Here is a 13,629-nt window from a genome sequence, read left to right on the forward strand (position 1 = left end):
ACTTATAAACACTGCCACCTACCGGTTGAAGAATAATCTCTACTGAATACTTATGTAGTTGTTGCACAAAATACATGAACAATGTATTCCAACACCAGTACATCCTGGCCTTTAACACACCACCACTGCAGTATCTCATGGTGATATGGCAAGTCCCAGAAGTGCAGTCCAAGCTGGTGAGGTGGCTAGCACTAGTAGCATCTTGCAGCCACCAAGAATTCAAACACAGGCCTGTAGAGCCCATAGAAGCCATCCAGAGGTTCTTGCAAATCTTGCCTGGCAGCCCCCAGATTCAGCAGCACCTGTTATTCCCCCATTCATAGCCCAACCCGGAATTCAAGTGGAAACAGCAAATTTACCAGATCTGGGGTCAAAATGTGTGAGCTTGGTGAGAGGGCAACAGGCTATACGTACAAATCACAGGTGATGCTGGTTTGCATGTGGAATTTGTGAAAAATGTGGAATTTTGAACTAAAGTTGAAAACAGGAGTTAAAACAGGAGTCTTATAACCTGGAAGTAGCATCTTCAATTTCCTATAATTATATCGTAACAGGGATAATGGGTGTTAGCAAGGTTGAAGGTTTGCTCAGGTCATAATGTGTCATACGTATGCAAAAATGGTGCAACAGCTCCAGGATGCATACTGCTGTGCCAGATGTCAGCACATTGCCATTCTAGAAGCTCACATTAGAGATCTGGAGGAGCAAGCTGTAACACTGAGCAGAAAGGACAACCTTAAAAGCGGCCATCTGCTCACTGAACAGGTGGTTAAAGAGGTTGATGTGGAGGGGTAAGTTATGGTTATCAGGTAGGAAGATGGGTTACTGTAGCTAGGGGGAATTACTAGAGGTTACTGTAGCTAGGGGCAATCAGAAAAGGAAGGCCAGTCCTGTGGTTGAGCACCAAAACAAATTTACCAAGTTGAGTGAAGATGTGGAGGTGGCAAACGCAGAGGTGGCAGCCCTGGATTTTACTGCTAACCCTAACAGGCAGGAGAGCAGCCCATCAAGTATGGGTGGTGAGGGTAGTGCAGGAAGGCCTAGGGGCCTAGGGGATTCCAAAATCAGAAGGACTGATAGAATAATTGGTTGCCAGGATGGCCTCAAACAAATGGTTTGCTGTCTCTGTGGTGCCAGGGTTCAACATGTGGTGGACTGGGTTGATAAATTACTGGGAAGGGCTGGGCATGACCAAGCTGTCTTGGTCCATGTTGGAAGCAATGACAAAATACACAGAAGGTGGAGGCTCCTTAAGAATCAATTTAAAGAACTAGGCTGCAAGTTGAAAGGACGGACCTCTAAGGTGATATTGTGCAACACAGGAAAGACAGGTGGAGATTAGAGAACTGAATGCACGGCTAAATACCTGGTGTAAGAAGGAAGAATTTGGGTTTCTAGAGCACGGGGCTGACTTTTCATTGGGGTACAACCTACCTGCTAAAGATGGTTTGCACCTAATTGGAAGTGAGTCTGCTGTGCTTGGGGAGAGGTTTATGAGAAAGATGGAGGAGTATTTAAACTACGCTTGAGGGGGGAGGGAAAATTAGAATTCACTGAGGCAGACAGGTCAGTTAGGGGTGAGACAATAATGGAGGATGGAATGGGGATAGATGAGGGGAGGGTTATGGCAGGTGATAAGAAGGTTTCCATGTTACAAACAACCATTGGAAATTATAGTACTGTTTGCACTACTAAAAAAGATATGCAAAACACAAAAGCAAAATGTGATAATGAATTAAAGTGTTTGTTCACCAATGGCAGAAGTCAACAAAGCAAAATAGGTGAGTTGGAAGCTTTGGTGCACAAAGAGAACAATGATTATAAATAACAATCAATTGGTATTGCTGAATCTTGGTTTCTTTTCTCACATTACTTGGATATTAATATTCCTGGATATGCTCTCTTTCGGATAGACAAGATTAAATGTAAAGGTGGCAATGTCTGTCTGAGAGAAGTGATCTCAAAGCGAGTGTGAAAGAGGACCTGGTTGATGGACAGTGTGATGAGGCTGAAGCATTATGGGTGGAACTGCATATGGATGTGTGTAGTTCAAGTTTTTATTTTTATTTTTTTTTTTTTTTGGGAGGGGGGGGGGTCTGTAGTCCAGGGGAGTGAAGTGCCCAGTGTCTATGGGAGCCTTTAGGTCTTTTCTAGGCTCTTGGGGTATGGGAGGATGGGTAGGTCTGTAGTCCAAGGGAATGAAGTGCCCATAGGAGCTTTTAGAGCTTCTCCAGGCTCTTGGGGCTTGGAAGGGTAGGTCAGTTGACCCATGAGAATGAAGTGTTCATGAAGGCTATTAGGTCCTATCTAGGCTCTTGGGGCATGGGAGGGTGGCAAGGTCTGTAGTCCAGGGGGATGAAGTGCCCATGGGAAGTTTTAGAGCTTCTCTATGCTCTTGGGCCATGGGAGGGTGGGTAGGTCTGTAGTCCAGGGGAATTAAATGCCCATGGGTGCTTTTAGAGTTTCTTGGGCCATGGGAAGGTGGGTAGGTCTGTAGTCCAGGTGAATAAAGTGCCCAAGGAAGCTTTAGAGTTTCTCCAGGCTCTTGGGGCATGGAAGGGTGGGGGGTTGTATTCCAGGTGCATGAAGTGTCCATTGTCCACGGGAGCTTTTAGATCTTCTCCAGGCTCTTGAAATATGGACAGGTTGGTAGGCCTGTAGTCCAGGGGAAAGAAGTGCATTGTGTCAATAGGAGCTTTTAGATCTTCTTTAGATTTTTGGGGCATGGAATGGTGAGGGGATTGTATTCCAGGTAAATTAAGGTATCACCTGGGTAGGGTGGCTTATGTTCCAGGTGAATGACGTGTCCATGGGAACTTTTAGGTCATGTTCAGGCTCTTGGGGCATGGAAGGGTGGGGATCCAGGTGAATGAAGGTTTCACCTAGGTGGGGTGGTTTGTATTCCAGGTGAATGTAGTGCCCAATGTCCATGGGAACTTTTCGGTCTTCTCCAGGCTTTTGGGGGCATGGAAGGGTGGGAGTCCAGGTGAATGAAGTGCCCAGTGTCCATAGGAGGTTTTAGAGCTTCTCCAGGCTCTTGGGGTTGGTGAGGATCTCCCGGGCCAGCCTTCAGGTCTGCTTGGCGGCGTAATCCAGGATGGAGTGGGGTTTGCCCTGGAAGTGGTCCAGGTTGGGCAAGAAGTAGTGCGGGCACCTCCGGCACTGCAGGCAGGAGATGAGTTGGAGCAGGATGCCATTGAGCCTGTCGCCTAGGCACGCCTCGTCCCAGTCTGACTCCCTGGGGTGCTTCTCGCACTCGTAGGAGACCAGAGTCTTCATGTGGTAGTTGTTGAGGGGCTGGCCGGGCAGTTCCAGGTGCCGGTCCCGGAGGGTTTTCAGCAAGGACAGGCATTTCTTCCTACAGCCGCCCAGCTGCAGCCGGTTCTCGGACTCGGCGAACTGCAGCACCCAGGCGTCACTCTCTGCCAAGCTCTGCTTGCCGGCCAGGGTATGGCACTCCTTGGACAGCAGGTTGAAGCCCTCTGCCTTGACCTCGGCCACCCGGTTGGGGCCCGGCCAGGGGATGTGGGGTAAGGGCTAGTGGACAGCACTGTGGGGCCAGATGCTGGTACACTTGAAGGCGGGGTGATCTTCACCACGTAGCGGTCCCGGATCCTCAGCTTGACCTCCTTGGTGTCGGCCACCATCTTGACCACATCCCGGTAGCTGCACTTGTCCACAGCCTGGGCCACCAGGGTCTGGGAGCGGATTTTCCTGGCAGACAGGTAGCCGGAGGCGGTGATTAACTCCACCCACAGGGACATGCTCCTCTTCCAACCATCGCTCAGCTTCAGCACCGCACAGCCCGGCAGGGAGCCGTCATCCACAAAGTTGAAGACCCCCATCTGGTTGAGGTAGAGGACCACCTCAAACTCCATCGGGGAGATGACCTCCAGGCCCTCGTAGCGATTGTCTTCCTCGTTGAGGGAGCTGATGAAGCGGGGCTTCTGCACCTCCACCTCCTTCAGCACGTCCGACACCACCTTGCACACCTCCCGGGTGGTCTTGGCGATGGTCACCTTCCTGGCCTGGCACTTCTCGTTGTAGTACTTGTTCAGGTGGTAGACCAGCTTGGCCTGGGCGGCGTTTGTGTTGGGGCAGAGATCCGGGTTGTACACCGGAGTCTCGCAGTAAGCCGACAGATCCAAGGCGGCTACTGGGGAGGGAGCCAACTTTCTGCAGAAGATCTGGGGCTCCCGGGCTGGAGTCAGGACGGCGGATGGGGCCCCTAGGAGGATGCCATGGAAGGGGGGACACGCTCCCGGCCCCTGGTTCGACACTGGGCACCACACGAGACAGAGGGAGGAAGGGGGACTGTAGTCCGAGCATGGTCCCGGGGACAGAGGACACTCTACACAGTCTATGGAGTTACGTAGTTCAAGTTAATCATTGGAGTTTGTTACAGGTCAGTTAGGAGGTGGAGACTCGGCTTCCTGCACAGATGGAAAGGGCTGCAAGGGCTGGGTCAGTGATAATAATGGGGGATTCTAACTACCCTGATATTAATTGGAGTAACTGCACTTCTGGAACAGTTAAAAAGCAAAAATGTATACACCTATTACAAGACAATGTTATGGTACAGTTCATAGAGGCCCCAACTAAGAATGATGCTCGACTGGACCTGGTAATCTCAAACCATGCAGAGCTTATTATTAATGTTCGTATAAAAGAACATCTGGGTAGCAGTGACCATAACATGATTTCATTTAATGTTATCTGTAAACATCAAGCACATACTGGAAATATAAAAACACTTAACTGTAAGAGAGCAAATTTTCGAAGGATGAGGGCTGCTCTCCAAGACTTAGACTGGGAGGGAATATTGTCATCGAAGAACACAGAACAGAAATGGGAATTCTTCAAAAAGACTGTATGTAAACAAACTGCAATAATATATTCCCATGGGCAATAACTATAAAAGGCTAAAAATAGAACCTCTGTGGCTCACGTCCGAAGTTAAAAAAGCCATAAATAATAAGAAAAGAGCTTTTAAAAAATATAAAAATGAAGGAACGCTATAATCGTTTAAATGTTACACAGAATGTGTAAAAAGGAACAGGACACAAAAATTCAAAATGAATGACAGATTGCAAAAAGTCCTACAAACAACCCAAAAAAATTTAAATATATTAATAGTAAAAAGGTCAGGTCTAAGCATGTAGGCCCTTTGCAAAATAATCTAGAGTGGGCGACCGGGGACAAAGAGAAGGCAAATTTATTAAATACCTTCTTCAGATCTGTGTATACAAAAGGGCATGGGGGTGCTCTTGTCCGTAATGGGGATGATATTGACACAGCCCCAAATGATCCACAATGTCTCAAAATTGATATGGTCCAGAAATATTTAGACAGAATAAAGGTGAATAAAGCACTTGGACCAGATGGCTTACACCCATGGGTCCTAAAAGAATTGAGCCCTGTCATTTCAAAGCCATGGTTTCTAATATTTAGGGACTCTTTAATGATCAATGTGGTGCCTACATTTAAAAAGAAAAGGGTCAAAGTCTTTACCAAGTTACTACTGACCTGTTAGTTTAACTTCTATAGTTGGGAAGATACTGGAGAGTTTAATAAAAGACCACATAGATGAGTTCTTGCTTAAAAAAAAAATTTAAGCAAAAGACAGCATGGATTCAAACACAGATGTCAAACACATCTGATTTCTTTTTATGAGGAGGTGAGCAAAACCTTAGACAAAGGAGTAGCTGTGGACGTGGTATACTTGGGTTTTGCAAAAGCGTTTGACACCGTTCCCCACACATGGCTAATGTGTAAGGTAAAGTCTACGGGCTTGGAAAAATCAGTATGTAAATGGATAGAAAACTGGCTAAAAGATCGCATTCAGAGAGTAGTGGTTAATGATTCATACTCTGAATGGTCTAGGCTTGTCAGTGGTGTACCCTAAGGTTCAGTATTGGGACCCTTACTGTTTAATATATTTTATAAATGATATGGGGTCTGGGATTAAAAGTACTATTTAGTAAAGCGGCAAAGTATATTATTTACGTAAAGGGGGCACGCTTTATGTCTGGAGAAAAAGATATTTAATCTCCAAACATGGAAAGGTTTCTTCACAATGAGAGCTGTGAAAATGTGGAATAGACTCCCTCAAGAGTTGGTTCTGGCCAGCTCAGTGGATTGCTTCAATAAGGCCTGGATTATTTCTTAGATACACAGAATATAACTGGATACTAACATTTATAGGTAAAGTTGATCCAGGGAATATCCAATTGCCTCTCGGGGGATCAGGAAGAATTTTTGTTTCCCAGCAGGAGCAAACTGAATCATGCTTTGCTGGGGTTTTTTTCCTTCCTCTGGATCAACTGTTGGTAAAGGATTATAACTTTTTTTTTTTTTTTTTCTGGTTGAACTGGATGGACTTTTGTCTTTTTTCAGCCAGAATAACTATATAACTATGTACTATATTTAGTGCTTGCAGAGGACACCAAGTGGAATAACATCCTTACAGGATAATAGATATAAAACTCATGCGCTGCTAGATCAAAATAGAAATAGAAATAATCACTAACTTATACAGAATAAAAGTAAATAAATAAAGAAATGACAGACTGCTGCAACCACTAATGCAGTGTACTCCCACACAACTAAAAGTCCCTTTAAATAGCAACCATGCATGCGCCCCCAAATGCTGGTCCTCCTGCCCACACCCTCTCTGTTCTATCCCAGGAACACCCGATCCACCGCTGGATACCGGTATCCAGAGTCAGCCCCCGGGACACCGAGCTGATCCCGGAGAAACGTCATTTGACTTGCAACTACTGTTAATTACAGCGCATTTGACCTATATAGTATGTAGGTTTAGCTGTAAGGTGAGCAATCATTGCACATATACAGTTGCAAGAAAAAGTATGTGAACCCCTTGGGATTACGTGGAGTTTTGCATGAATTGGGCATAAAATGTGCTCTGAACGTCATCTAAGTCACAACAATAGAAGAACACAGTCTGCTGAACATAATACTACACAAACATTAGATGTTGCCATGGTTTAATTGCACATAACATGTAAACATTCACAGTGCAGGGAGGAAAAAGTATGTGAGGCCCTAGCTTAATGACTTCTTCCAGAGCTAATTGGAGCCAGGAGTGAGCCAACCTTGACTCCAATCAGTGTGATGATATTGGATGTGTTGCTGACAGCTGTCCTGCCCTTAAAAAACACACATCTGTTTTGGGTTTACTGGTTTCAAGAAGCACTGTCTGATGTGAACCATGCCTCGCAGAAAAGAGCTCTCAGAAGACCTACGATCAAGAATTGTTGACTTGCATGAAGCTGGAAAGGGTTACAAAAGTATCTCCAAAAGCCTTGATGTTCATGTGTCCACGGTAAGACAGACTGTCTACAAATGGAGAAAGTTTAGCACTGTTGCTACTCTCCCTAGGCGTGGTCGTCCTGTAAAAATGACTGCAAGAGCACAGCGCAGAATGCTGCATGAGGTAAAGAAGAATCCCAGAGTGTCAGCTAAAGACCTACAGAAATCTCTGGCACATGCTAACATTTTTGTTGACACATCTACAATAAGGAAAACATTAAACAAGAATGGAGTACATGGGAGGACACCACGGAGGAAGCCATTGCTGCCCGAAAAGAATATTGCAGCACGTTTGAAGTTTGCAAAAGAGCACTTGGATGTTCCACAGCACTACTGGCAAAATATACTGTGGACAGATGGAACCAAGATTGAGTTGTTTGGGAAGAACACACAACACTATGTGTAGAGAAAAAAGGCACAGCACACCAACATCAAAACCTCATCCCCACTGTAAAACATGGCGGAGGGAGCATCATGTTTTGGGGCTGCTTTGCTGCCTCAGGGCCTGGACGGATTGTTGTCATTGATGGGAAAATGAATTTCAGAGTTTATCAAGACATTTTGCAGGCAAATGTACGACCATCTGTCCGCCAACTGAAGCTCCGCAGAGGATGGGGGATGCAACAGGACAATGACCCAAAGCATACAAGTAATTCAACAAAACAATGGCTGCAACAGCACAGAATACGCCTTCTGGAGTGGCCCAGTCAGAGTCCTGACCTTAACCAGATTGAAATGCTGTGGCATGACCTTAAGAGAGCGATTCATACCAGACATTCCAAGAATATTGCTACACTGAAACAGTTTTGTGAAGAGGAGTGGTCCAAAATTACTCCAGATCGTTGTGCAGGTCTGATCTGCAACTACAGGAAACGTTTGGTTGAGGTTATTGCTGCCAAAGGAGGGTCAACCAGTTAAGTCCAAAGGTTCACATACTTTTTCCTCCCTGCACTGTGAATGTTTACATGTTATGTGGAATTAAACCATGGGAACATCTAATGTTTGTGTAGTATTATGTTCAGCAGACTGTGTTCTTCTATTGTTGTGACTTAGATGACGTTCAGAGCACATTTTATGCCCAATTCATGCAAAACTCCACGTAATCCCAAGGGGTTCACATACTTTTTCTTGCAACTGTAAGTGTGAATCACTAGTCTGTGGATGCGCTTAAACACTCTAAGGAAGAGCATTTTTCATGAAGAACTGGATGTCACAAAAGGACTTGGGAGATCACTTACTTCACTCTATGAAGATACCATCCCTAACTGAAAAAACTAATGGGGTTTTAAAGGCACCATACCACAAAAATACAATTACAAACATTACATTCTTCTTAAAAAGCTTGTAAGATTGATAACAAGCACAATTGATATAGATTAGTGCAGAATGAGGCTTCAGATAGCCTGGATGTTAAAACTAGCATACTTGGTACATCTGTGTTCAATTGGTGGACATCGATATTCCCTAAGTGAGAGATCCTGGATTGTATGTTCGTGCTCTTTTCCACTGGCCTCCTGCAAAGTCTTTGATGTCATTTTGGAGTTTTTATACTTTTTCTCCCTGAAGAAGCGGGCTGCGTTCTGTGAAACGCATTGGAGAACAAAAGCCAAATATCTACTTCTAATAACTATGCCAGTTATGGAGAACAGTAGCAAAGCATTCTCTTGTACCAATTATGCTAGTTATGGTAGTTATGATATCCAGGCTATCTGAAGCCTCATTCTGCACTAATCTATATCTATTGTGCTTGTTATCAATCTTACAAGCTTTTTAAGAAGAATGTACTATGCACTCAATTTTTTATTACAACAGTGGTTTGAATTTTATTAATAAAGTTATATTTACTACATAGTTTGTAATTGTATTTTAGCAAGGGGGGTGATATGACCTTGGATCTCCATCTCCCACCTTCTCTTCTCTATTTGTACTTCACTCTATGGACTTTTAGAGCATATGGTGTATATTATTGTTATAATATTCACTTGAGTTCTATTACGTATAGGGTAGATTGTCTGTTTGCTATTTAAAGGGACAGAGCACCACACTTTATTTTTGTTTATCCTTACAGGATGTCTCCAACTTACAAGTCAACCTCAATGCACTGTTTAATAGGGCAACTATGTGGCAAATGAGGTTTAATGTCGATAAATGTACTTGGGGGCTAAGAATATGCATGCATCATACATACTAGGGGGAGTATAACAAGGGAATCAATGGTGGAGAAGGATCTTGGAGTTCTGGTAGATCACAAGCTTAATAATGGCATGCAATGTCAAGCTGCGGTTTCCAAAGCGAACAAAATCCTCTCTTGTATTAAAAGAGGTATAGACTCCAGAAAGAGAGATATCATATTACCCCGGTACAAAGCATTAGTAAGATCTCATCTGGAATATGCAGGTCAGTTTTTGGCACCAATTCACAAAAACAACATTGGGGAACTGGAGAAAGTACAGAGAAGGGCAAACAAACTGGTAAGAGGCATGGAGGAGCTCAGCTATGAGGAAAGATTAGAGGAACTGCATTTATCCTCTCTTGAGAAGAGGAGCCTAGGGTGAATATGATCAACATATGTAAGTACATAGGTGGTCCATATAGTGAACTCGGTGTAGAGTTATTCACTTTAGGATCATCACAGAGGACAAGGGGGCACTCTTTGTGTCTGTAGGAAAAGAGATTTACTCTCCATATATAGAAAGGCTTCTTCACAGGAAGAGTGCTGAAAATGTGGAATAGACTCCCTCAAGAGCTGGTTCTGGCCAGCTCAGTAGCCTGTTTCAAAAAAAGGCCTGGATTCTTTTCTAAAGGTACACAATATAACAGGATACTAATATCTATAGGTAAAGTTGATCTAGGGAATATCAGATTACTTCTTGGGGAATCAGGAAGGAATTTTTCCCCTGCTGGAGCATGCTTTATTGGATTTTTTTTTGCTTTCCTCTGGATCAACTGTGGGTATAGTGCAGTGATGGCGAACCCGTGGCACGCGTGCCACAGCCGGCACGCCGAGCCTTATCTGTGGGCACGCCAGGAGAATCCAGCGGCGCGCTGTCTTCCCGGCTGTAGTGTGCGTGACAGCCGGGTCCCAAGTGCGCATGCACAAGAAGCAGTGCCCTTTGTGAATGGTAAGGCGGTACCTGGGACACATGACAGATCCCAGAAGCCGCCGGACCAATCACAAAGCGCAGCGCTTCTCGCGCATGCGCACTGGGCATCCGGCTGTCCGACGAGCGCCCACACTACAGAAGCCGGGAAGACAGCGCGCGGCTGGATAAAGGAACAGGTAAGATAAAAAAAAAACTCTGCGGAAGTAAGAGCGGGTACCTGTCAAATTAAGGTACCCGCTCCCTGCTCTCCCTCCCTCCCCAAAGGTCAGCAGTCATCTCTGTACTGTCCGCAGTCTCTGGTCATCCCTGTGCTGTCCGCAGTCTCTGGTCATCCCTGTGCTGTCCGCAGTCTCTGGTCATCCCCTGTACTGTCCACAGTCTCTGGTCATCCCCTGTACTGTCCGCAGTCTCTGGTCATCTCCTGTACTGTGTCCGCAGTCTCTGGTCATCTCCTGTACTGTGTCCGCAGTCTCTGGTCATCTCCTGTACTGTGTCCGCAGTCTCTGGTCATCTCCTGTACTGTGTCCGCAGTCTCTGGTCATCTCCTGTACTGTGTCCGCAGTCTCTGGTCATCTCCTGTACTGTGTCCGCAGTCTCTGGTCATCTCCTGTACTGTGTCCGCAGTCTCTGGTCATCTCCTGTACTGTGTCCGCAGTCTCTGGTCATCTCCTGTACTGTGTCCGCAGTCTCTGGTCATCTCCTGTACTGTGTCCGCAGTCTCTGGTCATCTCCTGTACTGTGTCCGCAGTCTCTGGTCATCTCCTGTACTGTGTCCGCAGTCTCTGGTCATCTCCTGTACTGTGTCCGCAGTCTCTGGTCATCCCTGTACTGGTCCGCAGTCACTGGTCATCCCTGTACTGTGTCCGCAGTCTCTGGTCATCTCCTGTACTGTGTCCGCAGTCTCTGGTCATTCCTGTACTGTGTCCGCAGTCTCTGGTCATCCCTGTACTGTCCGCAGTCTCTGGTCATCCCTGTACTGTGTCCGCAGTCTCTGGTCATCCCTGTACTGTCCGCAGTCTCTGGTCATCTCCTGTACTGTCCGCAGTCTCTGGTCATCTCCTGTACTGTTCGCAGTCTCTGTGTCAGGAATGGACTGGCCAGCAATGGTGGGACTCACCTGCCTTTTGATCTGCAGTACCAGGGCTGGCCAGCGGGTGCTCCCAGCAATCAGAGACTCAACTTTGCAGCCAGCTAACACCTGGAACTGATTATGCTGGGGTATTTAAGGGATGGCCAGACCCACAGACTCTGCCTTGGTGTGTGTTTGTCCTGGGCCCTGTATCTGTCCTGCATCCTGTTTCTGTTCCTTTGCTGACCCTCTGTACTACGCTGCTTGCTACCTGTTCTGATCCCTGGCTTGTGACCCTGACCATCCCTCTGCTTGACCCTCTGTACTACGCTGCTTGCTACCTGCTGAACCTGGCCTGTGACCCCGACCATTCTCCGCTTGCTCCCCCTGTACCTACCTGCCCAATTGATATTGACCCGGCCTGCCTGACGACGCTTGCTTGTATGTACTGTTATCTGTGGGTGGTTGGTTTGGTTTGTTTGCACTGTATTATGTTTAGTATTGCACTGCGTTTATGTTTGTATTGTTAGTGTTAATAAATTATATTGTTTATCCCATATCTGAAGTCTGCGTTTCCCTGCGTCAGTCACACATCTCTGGTCATACCTGGGAGCCCTGACACTCTGGTCATCTCCTGTACTGTGTCCGCAGTCTCTGGTCATCTCCTGTACTGTGTCCGCAGTCTCTGGTCATCTCCTGTACTGTGTCCGCAGTCTCTGGTCATCTCCTGTACTGTCCGCAGTCTCTGGTCATCTCCTGTACTGTCCGCAGTCTCTGGTCATCCCTGTACTGTGTCCGCAGTCTCTGGTCATCTCCTGTACTGTGTCCGCAGTCTCTGGTCATCCCTGTACTGTCCGCAGTCTCTGGTCATCTCCTGTACTGTGTCCGCATTCTCTGGTCATCTCCTGTACTGTGTCCGCATTCTCTGGTCATCCCTGTACTGTGTCCGCATTCTCTGGTCATCCCTGTACTGTGTCCGCAGTCTCTGGTCATCCCTGTACTGTGTCCGCAGTCTCTGGTCATCCCTGTACTGTGTCCGCAGTCTCTGGTCATCCCTGTACTGTCCGCAGTCTCTGGTCATCCCTGTACTGTGTCCGCAGTCTCTGGTCATCCCTGTACTGTGTCCGCAGTCTCTGGTCATCCCTGTACTGTGTCCGCAGTCTCTGGTCATCCCTGTACTGTGTCCGCAGTCTCTGGTCATCCCTGTACTGTGTCCGCAGTCTCTGGTCATCCCTGTACTGTGTCCGCAGTCTCTGGTCATCCCTGTACTGTGTCCGCAGTCTCTGGTCATCCCTGTACTGTGTCCGCAGTCTCTGGTCATCCCTGTACTGTGTCCGCAGTCTCTGGTCATCCCTGTACTGTGTCCGCAGTCTCTGGTCATCCCTGTACTGTGTTCGCAGTCTCTGGTCATCCCTGTACTGTGTCCGCAGTCTCTGGTCATCCCTGTACTGTTAATTAGTTTGCACTACTGTACGAGTTGTGTTTTCTAAACCAAAAGCTCGATATTCAGGTTTCATTGCAGTGTTGGCACTTTGAAAGAAATAAGTTGGTTTTGGGTTGCAGTTTGGGCACTCGGGCTCAAAAAGGTTCGCCATCACTGGGATAGTGCATATAATTTTGTATAATTTTTTTTACCCCTTTTTACTGGTTGAACTAGATGGATTTGTGTCTTGTTTTCAACCAGAATAACGATGTAACTATGCAACAAATGTAGAATGTATGAGGGAAAAGACAGTGAAGTGGAGCCGCTTGACTGCCCAAACTACACGGTGAGCAGTGGCAAGATAGTATCAGTGGTGTATTTAGGTTTTGTGCTGCCCTAGGCAACACAAAAATTGTGTCCCCCCCTCCCCCAATGAGAGAGCGAGAGTTTAATGGTGTGTGTATGTATATAGGATTTTTATTTATTTATGGATTTCTCTCTCTCTCTTTTTCTTTCCCCTCCTAGCAAATACCACCTCCACCTCCCCACCCCCCCCCCCCAAAAAATCCCCATTACACTTCCTAGAAAAAGTGGAGAGGAAATAGCCAGGAGGAGGTGAGCTGTGTTGCGTTCTCTGGGCTCTCCCTCCTGTCATCCATGCAGCACATGAGGCAGGATCACTGATAGATCGTATAGGACTG

General features: G+C 46.4%; 1 protein-coding gene and 1 pseudogene across 1 annotated transcript in view; both read right to left on the reverse strand.

Moving 5' to 3' along the window:
- Nucleotides 1-13,629, reverse strand: part of RTN1 (reticulon 1) — a 315,431-nt gene that overhangs the window by 68,635 nt on the left and 233,167 nt on the right. The gene's annotated exons all lie outside the window — the stretch shown is intronic.
- LOC149462691 (putative nucleotidyltransferase MAB21L1) overlaps nt 2,095-13,629 on the reverse strand; it is a 59,454-nt pseudogene continuing 47,919 nt past the window's right edge.

This window comes from Staurois parvus, unplaced genomic scaffold (assembly GCF_062004578.1).
Source record: "Staurois parvus isolate SC_StPar_1 unplaced genomic scaffold, SC_StPar_1.0 ptg000171l, whole genome shotgun sequence".
NCBI lineage: Eukaryota > Metazoa > Chordata > Amphibia > Anura > Ranidae > Staurois > Staurois parvus.